We start from the raw sequence: 24,957 nt of genomic DNA on the forward strand, positions 1-24,957 counted from the left end.
GGGATGTTGAGACAGCACATGCTTTTCTCTATTTTGTGTCTTATAGACTATTTGTTGTGTTTGATGTTTTATTTAACATATAGGTTTAACTTTATTTTGATGGTCCACATCAACTAACTCTCATAAATTTGGAACACCATGTCAGCAAACTTCCATTAGAATATCAGTAGACTGTTAGGATCATAGTAAAGTTGACATAATTTCAAACAAGTTACTTAGTCAGTAGAATGCCTGTTGGGGGAGCTTCAATATAAAGTGTTAGCAGATATTAAACAGACAGTCTAATAATAGTGACATGGTTGACATGTAGTTTAAAATGTACTTATAGATGAATGTCTAAAGTGGACTATCAACATAAAGTGTTTATTTATATTGTATTGAATTTATTATTGTCTTAAAGGAAACAAGGATCTCAGTTATTGTGACATTTTTAATTAGCATTTGAGCAGATCAATACACAAATGTATACCATATACAACTGAGTTGACAACTGATGAACAACTAATTAGTTTGTTTTGAAAAGATGTGCATTATATGTATATATACATCTGTGCTGAGATCCCTTTTTTAACTGAACTAATAAAAACTAATAAAAATGTAATTGGACTTCCCAATTCACTAAGCTTTTTCAGTCTTCCTCCAATGAAGGTTCAAATCAGCTAAAATGACAAAAGATACATGCAACTACCTTGCCAGGCTCAAGTCTGCTAGTACACATCAAATGCACCATTTGGGACAGGGCCAGAGAGAGTGGATATTTTTAGCATTTGGATATTTCAAATAATGTCTTATCTGCATGTTGTTTTAATGCAGCTCTGTCTAGTAAATATCAGGAATTTCTGAACTTACCGCCAAATGCCTTTGACACTCTGGGTGGGTGAAACAGAACTTCAGGCCTTTGTAAAGTCACTCTCCTGTAGGAAAGACATTGGATCTATGCTGAAAACACTGTTAGCTCAGGTTAAAGGGATAGTTCCCTTTCAAGGGAACTCGTACTGTGTCACCGCTGTGGGAACGCCTCTGTGTGATTGCGTCCTGTAGCACTTATGTAACCAGTCTAATGGAGTGACAGAACGTCATAGGGGGGTGACGTCATAGACTAAAACTATAAAGCATCCATGAACACAAACAGAACCTTTCAGCTCGTAAGGTAGTAATAACTTCAAAGGATCCAATAGCGAGTCAAGAGTTATATTTATTCTCAAAACACAAGAGAAAGAGCATAGAAACCACAGCGTGGAAACAGAGCACGGAGATCCACAGTGCGGGAACAAAGCACGGAGATCGACTGGGCAGGAACAGAGCACGGAGATCCACAGAGCAGGAACAGAGCACAGAGATCCACAGAGCGGGAACAGACGATGAGGCAGAGGCCGAGTGGCGCAGGGACGCAATGGGCAAACCGCAGCTGATGGACTCAAGGAACAGGAATGGAGAAGTGACTCGAGAGCGGCCCAGATCCACACACACACACACACACACACACACACACACACACACACACACACACACACACACACACACACACACACACACACACACACACACACACACACACACACACACACACACACACACACACACACACACACACACACACACACACACACACACACACACACACACACACACACACACACACACACACACACACACTGGACAAACAGGAATGGGTGATGAGAAAATAAATAGGCAGGTGTAATGCGGTGCAGCTGGCTGTGATAATGAGCGGTGATAATCAGTGACTCTGCCTCCAACCCAACCATACACACACAGAGAGAGAATGAGTAAGTGAATTCATGAATCATGACATTACCCCTCCCCCTAGGAGCGCCTCCTGGCGCTCCCAGGAGAACCTACCCGTGATCGGAGTGATCAAAAACGTGTGACAAAGCATCGGGTTTGATGTTCTTAGACCCCGGATGGTACGAGAGAGAAAAATCAAACGTCCGAAAAAAAAGAGCCCACCGAGCCTGCCAGGAGTTAAGTCTTTTAGCAGATTGGATATATTCTAAGTTCTTGTGATCGGTCCAGATGATAAAGGGAACCCCCGATCCCTCTAACCAATGACGCCACTCCCCCAATGCTAATTTGACTGCCAACCACTCTCTGTTACCAATGTCATAGTTACGTTCGGCTGAGGACAAACCGTGGGAAAAAAACGCGCACGGATGCATCTTGTCATCCGATGAAGAGCGCTGAGAAAGCACAGTCATAGGGACGATGTGGAGGTAGAGAAGCTGCCCGAGATTTACTGAACACTTCCTTCAGGTCGAAGTACTCCCTCGGCACGCTTGACAAATTCATCTGCTCATCCTGTAACACAGAACTAGACACAGACATACAAGCAGACACAAGACAAGAGGCGTAACACTGATTACTCCATGCAGAAACGGAATTGCGGCCCCAGTCCACCCTGGGGTTGTGTTCCGTTAACCAGGGGTTACCAAGGACAATGGGAATCAACGGAGAGTCAGTAATCATAAACTTGAGTTTCTCTGTGTGATTCCCTGAAGTGGTGAGCGTGATCCTGTCGGTGGTGAATGAAATGTCAGGGAGTTCTTGTCCGTTGAGTGCACTGACAGAAATCTTGTGATGAAGTGGTGTAATCGGAATGTGATGGTGAAGTGCAAAAGTCTTGTCCATGAAATAACCTTCCACTCCCGAGTCCACTAAAGCCTGACAACGATGAGATATGGTTGCCCATTGCAGTCTTACTGGGAGGAGAGTGGTGGACGAGGATTTACCCAGCATAGACCCACCCGACAGTAACCTCCTACCTACTGCCGGGCTTGGTCTTTTGCTGTGCAGGTGTTCAGAAAATGTCCCGCCACTCCGCAGTAAAGGCATAGTCCTCTCGATCGGCGGAGTTCTCTCTCCTCCTGGGAAAGCCGAGCTCTCCCCACCTGCATGGGCTCATGATCGAATGGTGGACTGACCATGTTCACCCTGGAAGATTCTGGAAACTCCGGAAACAGTCTGGTGCGTGGATGCTGATCGTGTTGTTGTAAGTGCGCATCCACGCGCATCGCCAGCTCCATCAACTCATCAAGGCTCTTGGGCAATTCCAAAGTGTATATCTCACCCTGAACACGGTCAGCCAGCCCATGCAGGTAAATGTCCCACTGCACCTCCTCATTCCACTTGCACTTAGCCGCTAGGGTACGAAATTCGATGGTGTAGTCGGAGACGGGTCTATCTCCTTGACGAAGTTCCGCCAATCTGCGAGCCGCCTCGCGGACCACAATAGCCCGGTCAAAGACCCGTCTCATCTCTTGCGTGAGTGCCAGGAATGAGGAGCAGCAAGGTTGTCTATTCTCCCACACGACGTTCCCCACTGAGCCGCGCGTCCCGAGAGTAGGGTTAACACCAACGCCACTCGGACTCCTGACTTGGACTCCTCTGTGGCAAACGTCAATAGCTGTAATGAGAAGAACATTGAGCACTTGGTAAGGAATGATCTGCATAATTCCGGCTCACCAGAATAACGCTCAGGCGTGGGAATGCGCGGCTCGTGATGACTGGTGGTGTTGGATGGGTTGGGGGGAACAGGCGGTGGGTCTGGTGCAGTGGGTGGTGACAGTTGTTGCAGACGGGAACAGACGACGAAGCAGAGGCCGAGTGGCGCAGGGACGCAATGGGCAAACCGCAGCCGATGAACTCCAGGAACAGGAATGGAGAAGTGACTCGAGAGCGGCCCAGATCCACACACACACACACACACACACACACACACACACACACACACACACACACACACACACACACACACACACACACACACACACACACACACACACACACACACTGGAACTCTGGACAGGAAATGACGATCTGACAAACAGGAATGAGTGATGAGACAATACATAGGCAGGTGTAATGCGGTGCAGTTGGCTGTGATAATGAGCGGTGATAATCAGTGACTCCGCCTCCAACACAACCATACACACACACAGAGAGAATGAGTAAGTGAATTCATGAATCGTGACAAAACTAGCTTCTGTGCCTTCAGTAGCGCTCTGTGTAATCATTGTCTGCCAGTTCTGGGGTTTTTGTCCCTCTGTTGTTTGAAAGGAGTTTCATCGCACACAAAAAACATTATACTGATTGCTAACACATTTAAGTTAAAATGGCGAGCAAACAACCACAGACTCAGCCTGTGTGCACGGTGACCGTTTACCATTGATAACGTTGCGCTCCCGCCAGGCGCTCTTCGAGGAGGGTGCTTTGGCTCACGTTCCCCGCGGCTCCGGTCCTGCTGCTGCTGAGAGCGGCGATCGCAATCATGGGGTATGCAGATGGATCAGACAGTGGGGTTAGAGACAGGCTCTGCCTTATCTCTACCTTTACCTGTTAGATCTAGTGCCTCCATTCAGGGTTTGGATGCCCGCGCTGCGGTTTCTTCTGCCCCGGTGGAGGCATCGATACAGCAACTATCCAGCTCTGAGGAGTTAGAGAGTTTCAGTATCGAGGCAGGTGGAATTGAGGACTCACCACTTCGTTCCCCTGCCAGTGAGGAGCTTGTGGAGGTTTTAAGCAGAGCAGTGGCCAGGCTCAGTCTGGACTGGCCACATGAAAGTCAGGAACGCCCGTTTGTTAAAAGCAGATTAGACGAGTGTTTCCTACCAGCGCACTCTGCTCAACCTCCACGTTGGGGCTTGCCGTTCTTTCCCGACCTCGACACTTCGGTGTGGAGGTCGGGAAAGAACGGCAAGCCCCAAAAAACGTCAAAAAACGGAAACGTCCGGTTTCGTCCAGAATTTTCAGTCCAAAAACATCCACATATAGCAATATATTAGGGCTGAAAAAACATGGATATGGTCCAATGCCGAGGGTGGAGGAGACGCTCGCGAGCCATCTCTCTCCTGATTCGGCATCATCCATTAAAGCCCCAACATTGCCCACCAAGCCATTAAGAGCCATATTAGCGCTGGTGGGCAAAGAGTACTCGCTAGCAGGTCAGGCTGCGGCATGCTTGCACACGATGGCTATTGTGGAAGCATACCAAGCTGACCTGCTAAAATATCTGGGGGAAAGTGAGGAGATCAGAGCTGATGTTGTTCGCAAGCTCCGGTCATCAGCTGATTTAGCTCTCCGTGCCACCAAGGAGACGGCCAGATCTGTTGGCCGTTCTATGGCAGCCCTGGTGGCCACGGAGAGGCATTTATGGTTAAACCTCACTGAAATAAAGGAGAGAGATAAGAGCTTTCTGTTGGATGCGCTGTTGTCTCCTGATGGTCTGTTCGGTGATGGCGCTCCAACAGTTTCTCCCTCACAAACTCCAGACTCCAGCTGCTGCTGGGCGGGAGTAGCAGAAGCAGAGTACGAGCTCCTCATATCGAGCGCAACAGAAACAGAGTGTCGCCACTCGTACTCCCCCACAGAAGGGGAGGCGCTCTCAGGTGCAGCCTTCGAAGGGTAAGATGGATCTGAGGACGTCATTATTTCTAAGATGGCTGCGTCGAAAAGATCCTGACACCAAGAGTGTCAGGATCGTAAAGGTGGTCCCCTCCGAAGGCAGGCGGAATCCACCTCAGTATACGGTGCCCGCCTCCCTTTGGTGCCCTCACAGGGTCGATCCACTAACCCCGCCGCAATGCTGGGGCTTGGAGAGCCCTCGCAAATCAACCGAGGATGGTTCGTGCCCTTTAAGGAGGGCCACAGTGCAGTCGGACCAGTTGTTTCCTGCCAGTTCGCGCTGCGCTCGCTGTGCAGAGTACATCAGAGGCCAGTCTTGAGAGGCTGGTACCCTTAGTAGATTTTCTGGCAGAGTGGGAGAATCTTCCAAATATATCTCGTTGGGTCCTGCATTTTATAAAAAAGGGGTTCATCGCCATTCAATGCAGGTGTTGTCCACCCAGTTTCAACGGGGTTCTGCCCACAGTGGTGGGCCCCAAGCAGGCTCTGGTTATGACTCAAGAAGAACAGACTCTTCTGCGAAAGGAGGATATAGAAAGGGCTCCTCCAGGACGTCAGGGTTTTACAGCCAGTATTTCAGTATTGTGCCAAAAAAGGATGGGGGTCGAGATGTTGTTCTCGCACACATGAGAAAGCTGGGGCTGAGACTAAACTCCAAGAAGAGCATCCTTTCTCCAGCACAAAGAACGATGTATCTAGGGGCGATTACCATGTGGGCTCGCCTATCAGAGCCTCGTGTGGGGTCGATTCTCTCAGCAGCGAAGGGGGTGAAACTAGACCAGCCACTCACTGTCAAGCAGTATCAGAGACTGTTAGATCTGATGGCAGCAGCTTCCAATGTGATTCCTTGCGGCCTGTTGTACATGAGACCGTTGCAGTGGTGGCTCAAGACCAAGGGGTTTTCTCCAAGGGGAAATCCATTTCACATCATCAAGGTCATGCGGCGTTGACTTTGTGCGTTGGTGATGTGGAAGCAGCCTTGGTTCTTGGTTCAAAGACCAGTGTTGGCAGTGTTGTGTCGTCGAGTCACTCTAACGATGGATGCATCCCTCACAGGGTGGGGAGCGATCATGAATGGTCGCTCAGCCCAGGGCCAGTGGCAGGACCATCATCGTTCTTGGCATATAAATTGTTTAGAGATGTTGGCAGTGTTTCAGGCTCTGAGACACTTCCTGCCAGAGCTCAGGGGCCATCATGTGTTAGTCCGTACAGACAACACATAGGTGGTCTCCTGTATAAACCATCAGGGAGGGTTGAGATCGCGCCCGTTATACAAGCTGGCTCGCCAGCTCCTCCTGTGGGCCCAAGGGAAACTGCATTCAATCAGAGCGGTTTATGTTCCGGGGTATTTAAATGTGGAAGCAGACATCCTGGTGCAGTGCTGGACTTCCTGCAGGAGAGATTATCCACAGGGTTAGCTCCCTCCACAATAAAGGTGTATGTGGCTGCCTTAGCAGCTTACCACACTCCTTTGGGTGGTGTTTCATTGGGGCGACACCCGCTAATTACTTGTTTCCGTCGTAGCACTTTGAGACTTAGACCGGTGGTTCACACCAGGATGCCGGAGTGGGACTTGGCCATTGTATTACAGGGCCTGTCTTTGGCTCCGTTTGAGCCAATTGAAGAAATTCCTGAGAAGTTTCTGACTCTGAAAGCTTTACTTTTGCTCAAAATTTCGTCTCTTAGAAGAATTGCAGACATTCAAGCTTTATCTGTGGCACTCTCGTGCTTGAAATTTGCGCTGGGTTATATTCCTGAGGTTCTTACTAATGTTGTAGGACAAGTGATACTGCAGGCCTTTTGTCCTCCTCCCTTTCGGACGTCAGACCAGGAAACACTCAATCTGCTCTGCCCAGTTCGGGCTCTAGATGCGTATGTCCACAGAGCTGCCCTGTGGAGGAAAACTGAACAGCTGTTTGTGTGTTTTGGGCCGCCCTCAAGAGGGGGCGCAGCATCCATGCAGAGAATGAGCAAATGGGTGGTCAAGGCCATCTCAGTTGCTTATGAGGCGGCCGGTCAGCCTTCACCTTTGGCTGTACGGGCCCACTCTACTAGTTGTATGGCGGCTTCTAAAGCTTTGTTATCAGGGGCATCCCTGCAAGAAGTCTGTGATGCAGCAGGGTGGTCCTCGCCGCACACGTTTGTGAGGCTCTACGAGCTTGACCTCAACTCCACCCCAGGAGCACGGGTGCTTGTTCCGTGAGACAATGACGGACGGGCATCTGGCTCATATGAGGACGTGGGTATTGTTGTTCCCAAAGAGGTGACGCAGCGTGAGTTCCCTTGAAGGGGACCTCTCTGTTACATATGTAACCTTAGTTCCCTGAATATGGAACAAGACACTGCGTCACCCGGCCATACTCCCTGCATGTCCGTGAACGCCGATTTCAGGCTTTTCAGAAGCTAGTTTCTGTTTGTGTTCCTGTTTGTGTTTGCTTTATAGTTTCCGTGTCTATGACGTCACCCGCCTATGACGTTCTGTCACTCTATTGGACTGGTTACATACTGTACATGCTTCAGGATGCAATCACGCAGAGGCGTTCCCACAGCGGTGACGCAGCGTCTCGTTCCCTATTCAAGGAACTAAGGTTACATAAGTAACCAAGATGTTCACCTCCCCAAAATATGAAAATTCTGTCATCATTTACTCACCCTCATGTTGTTTCAAACCTGTAAGAGATTCTTTCTTCTGCTGAAGACAAAAGAAGATATTTGAAAGAAAGTTGATAACTAGAAAGTTGACGGCACCCATTGACTTCCGTAGAAAGAAACAGGTGTGGAAGAACTTGATGGTGAGTAAGTAATGGCAAAATGTTCATTTTTGGGTGAACTTTCCCTTTAATTACTCATAAATATTGTAAAGCTGTCTATTCGAAGTCAGATGAAGTTCAATCTCGCATATATAGTCAAAACATTAAGTCTGGCCAACACCGAAGCCTCTTCTAGGCCAAGATTCTCTACTGTTCAAAAGATTGGCGTCAGACAGAGTCTCTTATGCTCAACAAAAGCTGCATTAATTTGATCAAAAATAGTAAAAACAGTCAAAGTATGACATATTACAATTTTAAATATCTGTTTTCTATTTGAATTTATTTTAAAATATAATTAATTCCTGTGATGGCAAAGTAAAATTTTCCGCAGTCATTACTATAGTCTTTTGTTTTACACAATACTTCAGAAATCATTATAATATGCTGATTTGATGCTTGAGAAACATTTAAGCATTTATTTTTTTTAACAATGTCAAAGTCTTAACTGTCACTTTTGATCAATTTAATGCATCCATCCTGTATAAAGTATTGAAAAAGAAAAATCTTACTGACACCAAAGTTTTTACTGTTAGTGAATATTATACCACAAAAAGAGCAGAATAGATATAGAATCTGTGCTCTTCTACACGTCTAAAAGTAATAAATAAATACAGACTATTTTACAGACAAAACTCTCTTTTCCAGAATATACAGTTCTGATCATTGGTATCAAGTTCATTTGTAAGTGTCTCAAACTGAAAGATTCAATATCACTAATCTGGCAAACCATTCAAATGCACATCAATCAACTAGCTTGTAAATATGACTTTGGGCCACATCAGACGGTCAGTGAACGGACTGTGGTAAACGTGTCATCTAAGGCTGAGACTAGATCAAGTTATACAGTAAACCTTTCAATGATGTCACTGTCGTGTCATCAGCTGAAAGATACACAAATAACAAAATCTCAGCAGGCTGACAGATTCCCATTGTCTTTCAAGGCACCGAAGTATCCAGACAAAAGGAATTTGGTTTAAATGTAGATGAGATTGATTGTTTTTCTTACAAGATTTAAAGTTTGACTAAAGGAGTGTCAGACTGAGTTGCCATTGACTGTGTCTAATTCAACATTGTGAACATGATGACAGGATATGAGTCTGACTGACAAAGTCTGTATATGACTCTGACAACAAAAGGATTTAGTTTCTTCAGTCTAGACTTGGAGTGAAACTTTGCAACAGTCTGATTATGAAAGTTTTCTTACCTTTCCTGAAGCTGTCTTGAGGGAATCAATCCAGCCCTGAGGTTGGCGTCACCGTGCTGTCTGGCCTGCCACCAGGTGTCATCTTCTTGGCTTACAATCTGTAATACATCTCCTCTCCAGAATTCCAACCCGGCGTCTTTGCATGGAATAGCAGGATCTGCTCGGGGATCATAGTCAAAAAGTGCCCTCACAAAGATCTGCAAGAATCCATAAACACATGTTGATGTCACCAAGTTTGTCTTAAATTATCTGGAGTGTAAAATACAATGCAGAAAACGGCTCTGTACGCTTTGATTTTCATAAAGGGACCTTGGTATCTATGGTCTCCAGCTCTTCATTGGTGCCTGGGATGACTTTGAAGGTCACTGCTCCTTCTGACTGGGCCTGGAGGGTGTGATAAGGACATACAAGATCATGAAAAGCTTACAAGATTCAGATTCAATAACACTTAAACTACCGGTCAAAAGTTGGGAATTATAGTTATAAGAAGCCATGATTCCATGCGGGAACCAGGAACACGCTGGTGACCAGCAAGGCATACCAGTATGGGAATGATCTCTTCTGGGTTCATGTCCTCCATTGGAACTCCATTCACTTCCTTGAGCTTGTCACCTTCATGGAGTAGACCTGTAGCATTAACCAATGAGGCAATGAGAAGAAAGTCTGGTGACACTTTATGCAGTGTCCTTGTTACATGTTCTTACAGTAGTAATAACAGTAACAGTAAGTAAATTATGCATAATTAAATGCAACTAACCCTCAACCAAACCCTAATCTTAACCCTATAGTAAGTACATGTTGTTAATTAATATTACACAGTACTTAAATATGTTATTACACTATAACAATAACACCTTAAAATAAAATATGACCGGCAGTCTCAACAGAATGAATTATGTTGAACATTGTGAGGTAAACAGTTATTTCAGTACAAAGCTCTCTGTCTTAATCACTAACCCCTCACAATCCAGCTTCAGGAACTATATCAACCGGGTCTCACAGAATTCCGTGAAATGAACACGGGCCCCTTAACTCAAAATCCATGGCAGTTTCACAGAATCGCCGAAAATTCCGTGATGTGTCCACGGAAGTGATTCCTATGTAAATCAATGACAGTAAAAAGTAGATATGAATATTTATAGGCTACTTTTATATTTTGGAGCAACTAACTCCACTCCTACCCTAAACCTACCCACTCTCAACAATATAAAACACAATCACAGGTATTTATTTCAAAAACTGACCAAAAACAGTATAAAAGTATTAACTCATGTTGCATTCCAAGTCTTCTGAAGTCACACAATGTCTTCATGTAAAGAACAGAGTTGATCTTAATGTTTTAATAGCTAAAATGATGATCCCCCCGCTCCGTGAACACACTCATTCATATCTCATTCAAATGATACACACGACTCTTTAGCATGACGCAATCTGTCACGAGACACACGAGAGCCAATGGCATTTTACAATAAAATCCGACGTAATGACGCAGTTGGTCACGAGACATACGAGAGCCAATGCTGTCAAAGCTGACGTAACGTTTCTTCCGGCGGTAAAATTTGAAATGTGTTTATGATCTTTGGCGGATGGACTCGACGCTGCTGATCACTTTTGGGGATTTTCTTCACACAAATCAATCATTTGGCCTCGGAACACTTGGAATATTTGTACTTTTTGAATAAATTGTGCCTGCAGTCGTATCTGCCTGTTATATCCTGTATTTTATAATACACAAATGTGTAGGTTTAGGGAAGGGATTGGATTACGTGTTAAAAATGTGTCTGAATACTGTAAATAAAAAAAAAAGAAAATAATTGTAAATAAAATTAGGCTGATTAAATCGAGAATCACATCACTTCATGTCATAATGGCAAAATCATAGTTTCATGACGATAACCATGCCCAACGCGTCTGTATACTGTCATTGACTTACATAGGCATCACTTCCATGGACCCATCACGGAATTTTCAGCGATTCCGTGAAACTGCTACGGATTTTAAGTCAAGGGGTGTCACATGCCTGTCCTGTCTTGTGAAGCACTTGGTGTTTTGTTGTTTTGGGCATTGTGCTCGTGTCTCTGTCTGATCCCTCCCCCTTGTTATCTGACTAGTGTTTGATTTCTCCCACCTGTTCCCTCCTGATTTCTTCCTCTTTATATAGTTCCCTTGTGTTCACAGTCCTTGTCGGTACGTTGTCTGATGTCTCCCGTTTTTCCCGTGATCCTGTTTTTGGTATGTTTTATATTAATGTATTTCTAGTTTATGTTTTCCCCCTCGTGGGTTTTTGTTTTGTCATTATGTTTTATTTGTTAATAAATATTCAGTCCTTCACCCGCAATTGAGTCCTCACCTCAGTATCTCCGCTTCACGTAACATAACGTACCGACCATGCCGAGGACTCAGCGGAAGAAGATTTCGCCTCACCCGCCAGCCTCCACTGTCTCCTGCCCCCACTATGAGAGAATTCTTCAGTTTCAGGCCTTAGTTTCCCTCCGTCAACAAGGGGCTGATCTGAGGAGGTTTGCGGCCGAATTCATTAGAGCAGTGGAGGGTCTAAAACTCAAGGAAGGGCCTCTTATGGACCTTTTTAATTATGCACTCGATGAGCCATGGACTGGCTGCTCAGGAGTGTATATGATGGGGGTACCTTTGAGGCGATGGTGGAGGGTCTCGCTTGCCAGCAGGAGCGAGCTGCCAGGGAGGTGGTCCCAGTTCCGGTGGTCCCAGCTCTGGTGGACCCAGCTCCGGTGGTCTCTAAGCGGAGGAGGAGAAGGAAGGTGCCATCCGTGACTGCACCGGTGGTCCGTGTTCCGGTGGTCACTGTTCCGGTGGTCCCAGTTCCGGTGGTCCCAGTTCTGGTGGTCCCAGTTCCAGTGGTCCCTGTTCCGGTGGTCCGTGTTCCGGTGGTCCCAGTTCCGGTGGTCCCTGTTCCGGTGGATCGTGTTCCGGTGGATCGTGTTCCGGTGGATCGTGTTCAGGTGGATCGTGTTCCGGTGGTCCCTGTTCCGGTGGATCGTGTTCCGGTGGTCCCTGTCCCGGTGGATCGTGTTCTGGTGGTCCCAGTTCCGGTGGTCCCAGTTCCGGTGGACCCTGTTCCGGTGGACCCTGTTCCGGTGGACCTTGTTCCGGTATTCTCGAAGCGGAGGGCGATGATTTCTCCCACCTGTTCCCTCCTGATTTCTTCCTCTTTATATAGTTCTCTTGTGTTCACAGTCCTTGTCGGTACGTTGTCTGATGTCTCCCGTTTTTCCTGTGATCCCGTTTTTGGTATGTTTTATGTTGATGTATTTCTAGTTTATGTTTTCCCCCTCATGGGTTTTTGTTTTGTCATTATGTTCTATTTGTTAATAAATATTCAGGCCTTCACCCGCAATTGAGTCCTCACCTCAGTATCTCCGCTTCACGTAACAAGGGGCCCGTGTTCATTTCACGGAATTCTGGTTGAACTTTATGTATTGGTGCTGCACTGCGCCAAGCATTTTTCAATTCAATGATTGCAATTCTTATCAGCGAAAACAAGTCTTTTAATGCAAATTGGGCTTACTATAGATGGTTCACCATGATCAGATATTAACGTTTTTTTCCTAATAAAATGTAAAATCATCCAATAATAAATAAGATTATTCAAATCGCTGCTATATGTATTTTCCATTGATATGTATTTTTCATGAAAATAATTTTATTTAAATTACACATCAGATATCTAGTGATCATAGATGCAGTAACCCATCAAATTCTAATCAAAGAATTGGAGAATAGCATAATAATCGCATTCACTGTGCAGTTGAGCACACTTTCTGCTTTTAAAGATTCATAGGCTGGAATCATAGTTGAGCAATGCTGTACAGTTCCAATGAAGTATACCAGATTGTGATAGTCTGCTGCATCCTCCACAACTTTGCACTCAAAACCTGCAAGATGGAGAATTGTGCTGTGAAATTTGCAGTGAGCACATATTTGGAGGTGTGTATTTCACGCACGTCCGGATATTGCAGAGTTAGACGTGTTCCTGGGTCAACATATTTTGTTGATCCTGGAACAGCATTCCTGAAAATGTAATCCTAACCATAAACCTAACCCTACTTAACACTTATGTAGAAGCACCAAACTCTGGTTGTAAGCCTAAACTTGCCAAAAACTGTAAACTTGTCCCTCAAATCTGATTGGTTGATTGGGATGTTGTTCCTGGATCAACAAAGATGTTGATCCAGGAACATGTTGCACTTGGTGAAATCAGGTTCTACTGTATTTCACTGTTGCCTGATTTGCATTATTTCTTTGGTCAGTAGCATTTAGAATTCTGAATAAAATCTTAAAAAAGCAAGACTTTTTTGAGTGTTTTTCAGCATATGTATTTGTTTTAGATTTGTTGTTGTTGTTGTTGTTGTTGTTTTTACATAGTGCATATTTTACGTTTACAATAATGTTTTAAACGACTAGCTTTTGTCTTAGTTCTGGACTATGATAATAACCTTGCAGTAGATGATTGAAAGTTACAATGTAACGGAAGTAGCAACAAGTTTTCTGGTTCCACTGTACTTAACACATTCTGTTGACTATAACTAACGTTGCACCTATACAGTACATGTCTACTAACTCTCATCAGAGTGTTAGTAGAGTATTAGTAGATAGGGTTAGAATAAGTTGACATGTAGTTGCAAAGTTACTTCAAGTTAACAGAATGTTCAAAAGGGACCATCAAAATATCATTTCATGTTGACTTCAAGGGTTCTAATTACAACCTTTGTTTATTTAAGAGTGTTGATCAAGAACACTATGGTGAAAGAGGTTGCAATATTAATACAATTAAAGTGCATCTCACCACACCGATAAGCAGCTCCTCCTCTCATGACCCGAGCTACAACTATAGCTCCAGTGGACTCGTCTCTTTTTATGGTGGCTCCCTGTAAAATAAACATGGTTGGTGAGGGTCTGTAGGCTGTCATTCATAAATACAAATCTACAAATGTAAAGCTCGGGTTCATATATCTGGAGGGACCAATTACTACCAAACAATCCCAGTTTGCATTGTAAATCAATATGTGACTGTCAGGATAAGTCCAAGTAGAAATCTGTACAGAAATTTCTTTAGAGAGGGAGATATAGGTGTGAATATCACAATAGGAATCTAAAACATGTTATGCAGTGTGAGCGGAGCGTTAAATGTTCCATGAAGCCATGACGAATAAGTCAAACTTAATGAGGGAAAATCTATTTATGAAAGCTCAAATTAAATATCACACAGCTTGTTGACATATGTCAAACATCTGATCAGTTTTCGTTTAGTGTCTGAAGGGAAAAAAAAATCAGCAGCCAGTGAAATTAATCTTTCAGGTTCATTGGATCTAAACACACATTGGATTTGACCTTGATAAATTAGATCCACATCTGTGTTTTGCTTTCAAGTCCATATTCATTAGCACTATTTCACATTGCTTAGAGAGAAAAATAATTTCTGTTTTATTCACTCACCAAATTATGAATTTCACATGCATCATCTCCCATTACAATCAGTACACCAACCATGACCACCACACCACAGCTGCACTAATACTGTAGTGCTAATACTTGCAGAGGTCCTAAAATAAACTAGTCCAAACTATGGTTAAAAGAACATTTTAGTCCTCAAAGGGCCTCTGATATGACCCGTTTCAGGAGACCAAGCTTTAACAAGCCTGTTTAGAAGCAGACAATGAGGTACATAATTGTAGTCAAGCCACATGGGACACTGATACAGGAGTTAGGAGGCCCAGCATAGTTCCTTGACCACAGAAGCCAAAATGGCCTGTAATCCTTAATCACAGGGCTCAGGTCCCCTATTAGAGGCACAAAAGATATCTGGATTGTGAAGAACTCCCTTCTCATGCTTCTTAAATATAAAATGGAAAAGCCATGTCCCAGTGTTTATAGCTCTCTACCCATGGTGTGGAGAAAACAGATGGGTTCTGGACTGGGCCTCTTTAAAATGGTCTGCTCCAAGACAAAACTATCATATTTAAGGTTAATAGTTTAATCACTGAACACTAACCCCATCTGCCCAGTCTGACATCCACTACAGTAATCCTTTTAAACCACAAACATTTTCACTGGAACATCGAGCTCAAACCAACCCTGATGACGGCAAATGCTGGAAATTTTGCTTGTATCTATGTATGTTCTTGGTGAAGGGCAGAGTCAGGTAGAGGTAGACTACAAGATCCAGTGTTGCCAAGTCTGCACAACAAAACCCACCTAATTGCTAATTAAAACTAGCCCAATCATGGCCAAAACAAGCCCAGTAGCATTGCACTCGTTTTGGGGGGTGAAAATCATTGTTTCAGTGTGTGTGTACGGTCTTGTGGGCTTAAATCCATGAGATCATAGGGTGTTCCATTTCTCATTTTAGGTTTCAGAAAGGTACTTCAGAAGGTCGATATGTGCCCTCAATGCACACTTTTGTGCCCTCAATGCACACTTTTCGCACCAGTGTGGGCACACTTTTGCCGAGCCCACACTGGTGCAAGCTCCTCAGCAGACTTTTTCCAAACAGCCAAAGTGGCGTTACATCACAAACGTGTGGATTCATAAGAAGACTGCAAGTAGCCTGAGGTCATCATACTAAGATTCTAGTCAGAATATGAGTTTGATACTGCTCCATTGGGCTGTGATTATGTGGGCGTGTTTCAACCGAACCAGGAAAGAAAATGCCTCTGCACTCAATTGGATAGACCTACAACCAATCAGAGTAACAGAGTAAGTGACGTGTTGAGCGACGCATAGTTCTCAACAGAACTCAACTGCACGCACTGGAAATAGAAGAAGAAGATGAGTGTAAACGATCTTTGCCGGGTGTTGTAAAAATAATTTAAGGATTCATTTACTTACCAATACGATCATAATTTTTGAGAGAAATAGTAAAGGTGAATGCATATACGAACAAGTTCTCCATTTAGGATTAGAACAAATTCAACCCAAGCGCTCTTTGGGGACGTGGATGATTACGTTACTGTTGATCATCTGTCCATCATCGTATAAAGCCCGCCCTGACAATTTGATTGGTCCGAACAACTGTGGTTCCAGCATAGTGCATAGAGCATAACTTCCCAACCTCAAATGTTGTGGGCGGGGCTAAGTTCGGCCGGCATCCAGGCTAGACTGCAAGTGTTTAGGGTGCCAAATGGGTCAGGGCCTGTGTCTCCAACCTGCGGACTACAAAAAATACGGCAGCAACAGTGTAAAAGTAGCCCAATTCCATGGGAAAACCACAGACTTGGCAACGCTGACTAGATCTAGATCACTATGCAAAGAAATTGAGAAAAAACACTGAAATAAAAGACATGAAAGTGTAGATACCGTTCAAAAGTGTTTTTTTTTCTTTTCATTTTCTGAAAGTAGTCTCTTATGTTAATCAAGGCTGCATTTATTAAATAAAAAATACAGAAAACTAATGTTTTAAAATACTATATTTTAACTGTCATAAAAAAAATTGGGGGGCCAAAAAAGTCACTGTTTGGATTTAAATAGACAAATGCTTAAAGGATTCACCCAAAAAATAAAATAATGTAATTTATTACTCACCCTCATGCCGTTTCACACCCGTTAGACCATTCATCTTTGGAACACAAATTAAGATATTTTTGTTGAAATCCGATGGCTCAGTGAGGCCTGCATAGCCAGCAATGACATTTCCTCTCTCAAGAGCCATTAATGTACTAAAAACATATTTAAGTCAGTTCATGTGTGTACAGCGGTTCATTATTAATATTATAAAGTGACGAGAATATTTTTGGTGCACCAAAAAAACTAAATAACGACTTATATAGTGATGGCCCACATTTCAAAACACTGCTTCATGAAGCATCGGAGCCTTATGAATCAGCATGTTGAATCATGATTCGGATTGTTGAAATCACTTGACTTTGGCGCTCGAACCGCTGATTCAATATGCTGATTCATAACGCTCCCGAAACTTCATGAAGCAGTGTTTTGAATCATCAGTCGTTATTTCGTTTTTTTGGCGCACCAAAAATATTCTTGTCGCTTTATCATATTAATATTGAACCACTGTACTCACATGAATTGATTTCAATATGTTTTTAGTACATTTATGTATTGAGGAAAATGTCATTGCTGGCTATGCAGGCCGCACTGAGCCATCAGATTTCAACAGAAATATCTTAATTTGTGTTCCGAAGATGAACGGAGGTCTTACGGATGTAGAATGGCATGAGGGTGAGTAATAAATTACATTATTTTCATTTTTGGGTGAACTAACCCTTTAAGAGTCTAAGATTGGATAATTATTGCTGTGATTATTATGTGTCCAGCATATTATATGTTTGGCAACAGTTCTTATAACCCTAGTTGATGGAGTGTGATGCACCTTTATTTCCATCAAGAAATGCATACATTTTTGGTCAAGATCGATCTTATACTGACAATGCAAGTCCAGCGCTCTATAAAGTCTCCTCCAGCACATCCCAAAGACTTTCATTGAATTTAAGTCCTGGACTCAGAGGTGCCAATTCATGTGTAGAAAAATGATTATTCATGCTCCCTCCTAACCATTCTTTCACAATTTGAGCCTTATGAATCTTGACATTGTCATCCTGCAGAGGTGTCAAAAGTATTCGCATTCATTACTCAGGTAGAAGTATAGATACTGGGATTTAAAAAGACTTCTGTAGAAGTTGAAGTATCAACTCAAGCTTTTTACTCAAGTAAAAGTGTAAAAGTAACTGGTTTCAAAACTACTTAAAGTATAAAAGTAAAAGTAATGTAAGGGGAAACAATGTCATTAAAGGGGTAGCTCACCCAAAAATGAAAATTCTGTCATAATTTACTCAAATTGTTCCAAACCTGTATGAGTTTCTTTGTTCTGAAGATTGAAGAATGTTAGTAACCAAGCAGATTATATGCAACCATTGACTGCCATAGCATTTCCCCCCTATTATGGCAGTCAATGGTTGCTCTATCTGCTTGGTTACAAACATTCTTCAAAATATCTTCAGAACAAAAACTCATACAGGTTTGGAACAACTTGAGGGTGAGTAAATGATGACAGAATTTTCATTTTTGGGTGAAGTATCCCTTTAAGGACAAAAGATTAGGCCGCGCCACAGTGCATACCCCACCTCCTCAAAAAAACATTTTTCTGATGGCCATAATGACTATAATGTTATATTAAAAAGTTAATGTTGAACATTTTTAGATGCACTTGGCTACGCGTTTCAGCCGCATATATTCCCATTGAAAATGAACACATTTTAGGACAATTCAAATACATTAAAGAACCATATTGTGTACTACTGAGCATTAACGTGTTTCATGGAGTGGAAGATTGGATGACTAGTTGCCTATAAATATTGTAAAGGTGCAAAAAGTCAAAATTCAGAGGCATGTTATCAATAACCATTTTTTGAATGTGTGATCAGTGTGGCCAGATTGGGTCAACAATTTCCAGCCCAAAAACCTCACCAAATGTACATTTATATTTTAAAAAAAATGGTTATTGATAACATGCCTGGTTATTGATAACAATTTTGCACCTCTTACAATACTTAAAGGCAACTAGTCACTCCAAGAAAAAAACCCAAAACTTTAACTGCCAAAATAATGTGATATTATTTTATTGCCATACCAATCAATGTTGATAAGTAAGTTACCATTTTATCTCCTTAAAGCATAACATTGATGATTAAAAAAAAAAAAAAAATCCCAGTAAAACGGTTCAAATATGACTATATGTCCAGGTAGAAACTGTCAAAACAGCTATCCCTTAGAAAAACACAAGATTTTCAATGTCAACAGTAAGAAGCCAATTTACGTGCAAAAAGTGCCCAATATAGAGATTGGAAAAAGCTATGTAATTAACAGGCATTTCACACGTTAATGCACACACCAATGTCAAAATGCGTAACGTTAATTCATTTATACTGTACAATAATCCGTCAACAAATAAATAACAACAATGCGCTTACCCTTGTGTTGCACTTTGCTTTGACAAAACTACAGTATGTCTTTCGTGAAGTACATGGCACATGCACATTTAGCACAGTCCGAACGGGTTAATCGTTGATTTAAACCTCTTTCAGCATCTGTCGGGGTTGCTAGTTGCAGATGTCCTAAGTGTGTATATGACGATGGACAGGAGTCACGGTTATATTTAAAGAGTCTTCGAGTCACAGGTGTAATTCACGTTTGAGAGTTGAGTCACTCTCCCACTCTTTACTGTAGATACAACTTACTGTATATTTATGCCACTGGCATAGCGATCACTGGAATATACAGCTATGAGTTATCGTGCTAAAAACCCGGCTAAAGTCATGAATGAGGCTGAGCACGTCTGCCTGCTGATCGCTGATTGGCTGAAAGTACAGGCTCGTCGGCGAGAACCCGCCCTATCTGGCAACATGGTGTGTGATTTGTGCAGGTGCAGGCGTGATTGATCGCCTACAGCGTGTCGGAATGGTTTGTGTTTATCCTTCTCATCCAACCACAATCAAATTCACTCTGTCCGGATGGCGCGATTTATCTGGATAGTTTTAGTTTTTTTTATGACAAGCCGGAATGAAAACATGCCGAAATGGAATAGGAGTAACGAGGCTATTTTTAAAATGTAAGGAGTAGAAAGTACAGATAATTGCTTGAAAATGTAAGGAGTAGAAGTAAAAAGTAGTCTGAAAAATAATTACTCCAGTAAAGTATAGATACTCAAAATTTCTACTTAAGTAAGGTAACGAAGTATTTGTACTTCGTTACTTGACACCTCTGTCATCCTGGAATATGGCCATGATGTGTCTTCCTAAATGGTTGTTTAAGAAATGACACAATCCATCAATTAGGGTTAGAAGAACTGTTGCCAAAGGTAATGGTCAGTGTATATTTTGGCCATTTGATTTTCCTTATAGAAACGGGTATTAAAAAACAAAAAACGGATCCTTTTTCGTTTTTTAAACAAAACGAAAAACAAGAATTCAGCTTGATTTTTCGTTTTTCTTTCAGAGGTGGAAAATTAATAAACGGCTTGAATATTCGATTTATAGACGTAGGCGGGAATTATACGCCCCTTTCTGCTGATTGATCAGCTGAAGATCAAACTGTTCCTTCATCAGTTCTTCCTCAGTTCCGCACAGCAGAATAAAAGTCCTGCGCTGCTACAGCTGTACGGATTCTTAACGCGTTTATTGCAGCTACATTTAATATAATATTCTTCAAACAACCAGACTAACAAATAGCTCGACACAACACATACTGGGGCTGAGCCTATACAGGGCTTTCTTCTGTGTAGATAGAAATTCACATAGCCTACCGGTAGTCCTACACTTAGCATCAGCTGGGCATGGCAGGATAGGTCTATATGACGGCTGTCCACCCCGGTTGCCCAGTGTTTAAAAAATAATAATAATTAAGATATAAATTAATATGATTAGTTGTAAATTAAATATTTTAAACGCTAATACAAAAAGGAAAAAAATAATGCATTGACTTGGGTATGTTGGGCCTATTAAGTTCACACAAGAACTGTTATTCTGACTGACAAACGGAGAACAACAGTTCACACAGTTCCAATAGCCTAAGTTGCGATGAGTTAAATAAACTAAAGCAGATAAACACGCCAACAGTCACTACACAGCTGTTATAGCTACCTTTTGTTTTTGAGTTTATCTTTAATAGTGAGTGTTAATTGATGTCAAGCAAAACGGTGTGTGTTATTTTCTCTGCCAAGAAACTTCCAAAGCACATCATGTGCGTTCTCTCCGCGCTGTCCTGTGTGTCCCGCAGCTTTCACACATATTGTGAGAGTTGACCATCCAAACAAAACAGGCCAAAGAAGTGTATGGGACATGCGAGGTAGCCTACATTCATTTATGAAATAAACACTAACAATAGCCTAGCCTATGTCTCTTTTACATGCGTATAGCCATAAGTGGATTTTAAATTTACAAGGACCCCATAGCCTAATTATAACAGTGATTCAGCCCAAAATTAATGTGGGTGGGGCAATGAACACAATGTTTTTTGTTTTTGTGTGTGTGTGTGTGTGTCTGCTTTTTGTATTAATAGCCTGCAACTTTTATAATCGACCGTCGCTATTTGCCTATTTAAATAAGTTGAGAGAGACGCGCGCGTTGCATCGTTGTTAAAACTGCACTTTATTATTAGCCTACATTCAGAATTAGTATAAAATAGGCTACCAGTAAATAAAATAGCTACAACACCACAGGCTATACGCATTCTACTTGCCCAAAAGACCAATTGTAACCATTGACCATTGTACAAAAGACCAATTAATTAAAGCAGAATATTTTTAAATGTTTGGCTGTCTGTGTTTTATTTTGATAATAATGTGAGGCGCCGGCACCAAATTAGATGTTTTCCTCAGCAGGGGAAATAACTTAGCCTAATACTGTCATCATCATAGGCTACAGATGAGTATGACATCATAATCATCATCGAAACTAATTTTATTTGGGCACATTTAAAATGACTACAAAGTCATGCCTTTAAAAATAAATAAAACAGGATGTGCTGCTTGCGCCTCGGTCTCCTTGAACATCTGGCCCACACTACAAACATGAAACAAAATAGCCTACAGTGAACGAGTCTACTTTTAAAAGTCAACATTTCGATTATTTGATGTTAAATGCATTATTTAGTCACTTTGGAATAAATCACAGCATGTTTCATGATAATAAAAAACGTATGGTATGATATAGCAAAAAACATTTTTTTTTTTTTACATCTCTGTTGTTCTCTGGTTGTCAGTTAGTCAGAATGACAGTTCTTGCGCGAACGTTATATGCCATAGGCTATGTCAACGCATGATTCTTTCCTTTTTGTAGGCCTATTAGTGTTTAAAATATTTAATTTAAAACTAATTAATGTATATCTTAATCTATTTATTTTTATTAGTGTTTAAAAGAGCCTATTTAATTTACAACTAATTAATTAATATCTTAATTTATTCATTTTTACTGGGCAACCAGGGTAGGCTATGACAGCCGTCATAGGCCTATCCTGCCATGCCCAGCTGATGCGAAGTGTAGGACTATGTGAATTTCTATCTACACAGAAGAAAGCCCTGTATAGGCTCTGCCCCGGTATGTGTTGTGTCGAGCTATTTGTTTGTCTGGTTGTTTGAAGAATAATATATTAAATGTAGCTGCAATAAACGCGTTAAGAATCCGTACAGCTGTAGCAGCGCAGGACTTTTATTCTGCTGTGCGGAACTGAGGAAGAACTGATGAAGGAACAGTTTGATCTTCAGCTGATCAATCAGCAGAAAGGGGCGTATAATTCCCGCCTACGTCTATAAATCGAATATTCAAGCCGTTTATTAATTTTCCACCTCTGAAAGAAAAACGAAAAATCAAGCTGAATTCTTGTTTTTCGTTTTGTTTAAAAAACGAAAAAGGATCCGTTTTTTGTTTTTTAATACCCGTTTCTATAAGGAAAATCGAATGGCCAAAATATACACTGACCGGTAATGCAAACATTGATCCTTTTTTCTGAAATGCTGATTTAGTGATCAAGAAACATTTCTTATTATTATCAATGTTGAAAACAGTTGTGCAGCTTAAAATTTTTGTGGAAGCTATGATGCTTTTGTTCAGGATTCATTGATGAACAGAAAGTTTGAAAGCATTTATACACTCTAAAAAATGGTGCTATATGGCACTAAAAGTGGTTCTTGGTCGTAATCATAGGGGAACCACTTTTGGCGCTATATAGCACCATATCTTAACATGTTCTGTATATGGTAGTGGTATACGGTGGTATATAGCACCTCAGCCAAAGAACCGCTGAAGAACCGCTGAAGCACCAAGATTGGTGCTATACAGCACTTAAAGAGGTTCCCCTATGATTACGAGCCAAGAACCACTTTTAGTGCCATATAGCATACCAGTGTATGCTTCTGCTCCAAACAGCATTTATATGATTTTAGTTTTTGATGCATTATGTCTTAATGTCACTTTTGATAAATGTTATGGTCCCACTTTACATTAGGTGGCCTTAACTACTATGTGGTTACATTAAAAAAAGTACAATGTCCTCATTGTGTTCATATTGTATTACAAAACACTTTTACTGATATTGAGGTGGAATACGGGTAAAGTTAAGTGACAGATGTGGTGGTATGGGTAAGTTTAAGGGTAGGGGTAGGTGTAAGGGAAGTGTCAATGGTGTAATTATTAAGGTAATTGCAGAAATGTATTACATGCAGGTATTTTTTTAAGTACAAACATAAGTAAAAACATGTATGTACACAATAAGTGCATTGTATCAATAATTGATACATTTTAATGTTAGTACATAGTTAAGGCCACCTAATACAGAGTGGGTCCAATTTTATTGCTGAATAAATGTATGAATGGTATATAGTGTATATAATTATGGCAGACAAACATAAAGACCGATATTTATTTGGTGACACTCTGAATCTCTTTGTTCCCTTCAGTCTATGTTGTGTGTTTGACTGTTCCCTTTCAGTCGGTCACTACGACGTACGTCGGTAATACCGACAAATTGGGATCACTTCAGAGAGCCCCTATCAGCTTCGAGAACTTAAGAACAGGCCAATGAACAATTGGCGTGCGAGATTTGCATCTCGCGCTCCGCCCCGCGCCGCGGGTATAAACAGGAAGCGAGAGCATCGCACTGACGTCATTCACTTCGGAGCCGAACCGGCGTTTGAAGTTACAGACTGCTTTCCTGATTAATTCAGCGACTGTCAGAGAACTAACAGAGGAAGAGGATCGTTGTGTTGGTGTGACGGCACTCTCCAGCGGGACCGCGAACTCAAGCTGCAGAGGAACAACTGCTGTTATCACAGCAACCTGTTGGTTTCGGTGGGAGTTCCATTTTCTGAGTGCAAACACAGGCTGCACTATCCCCTGTGTGTTGCCGCGGTTTCCCTGGGTGCTTCAGCACTCTCTAAAAGAGCGTTTCCTCACAAAAAGAGCAACACAGGTGTGACTGCGTCTTTCTCAAGATGTCATTCCACCCGTGCGTTTCTGGATGCGGTCGTTCCCTCTCGCCCGCTGACGGCCACACTCACTGCATCACGTGCCTGGGCTTACAGCACGCTGAGGCAGCGTTTGTGAATAGCTCGTGTTCTCACTGCGGGAACATGACTATTGCGGTGCTTAGATCTAGACTCACCTACCTCCGGGAAGGCGGAGTCCCCCTCCCCATACCTCGATCTAGAGCTATCCCTAACCAGGATAGACCTACTTCGACGGATGACCGGGGTGATCTGAGGATAACGTTCAGGACAAACCCGCCTAGTGTCCCTACGCAGGTCCCTGAACCCTCACAAGCACCGCTGCCGGTGGCGCCACCGGAAGAGATCGCTGGTCCCGCCCACGGGCGCCCAGTCATCTCTTTCGGAGAGCCCGCGGACGAGCAGATGTCGATCGCAGCATCGGAGGGGGAGTTCCAGTCCTCGGAGGATGAGGACTCAGCTGTACTGCCTCCCTCTGGGAGAGTGGCAACGGTTGAATTGGACCCCGAGTTGACGGCTATGCTTTCCCGGGCCGCCGA

The sequence above is a fragment of the Gobio gobio genome, assembly GCF_949357685.1.
Source record: "Gobio gobio genome assembly, chromosome: 6".
NCBI classification, from domain to species: Eukaryota; Metazoa; Chordata; class Actinopteri; order Cypriniformes; family Gobionidae; genus Gobio; species Gobio gobio.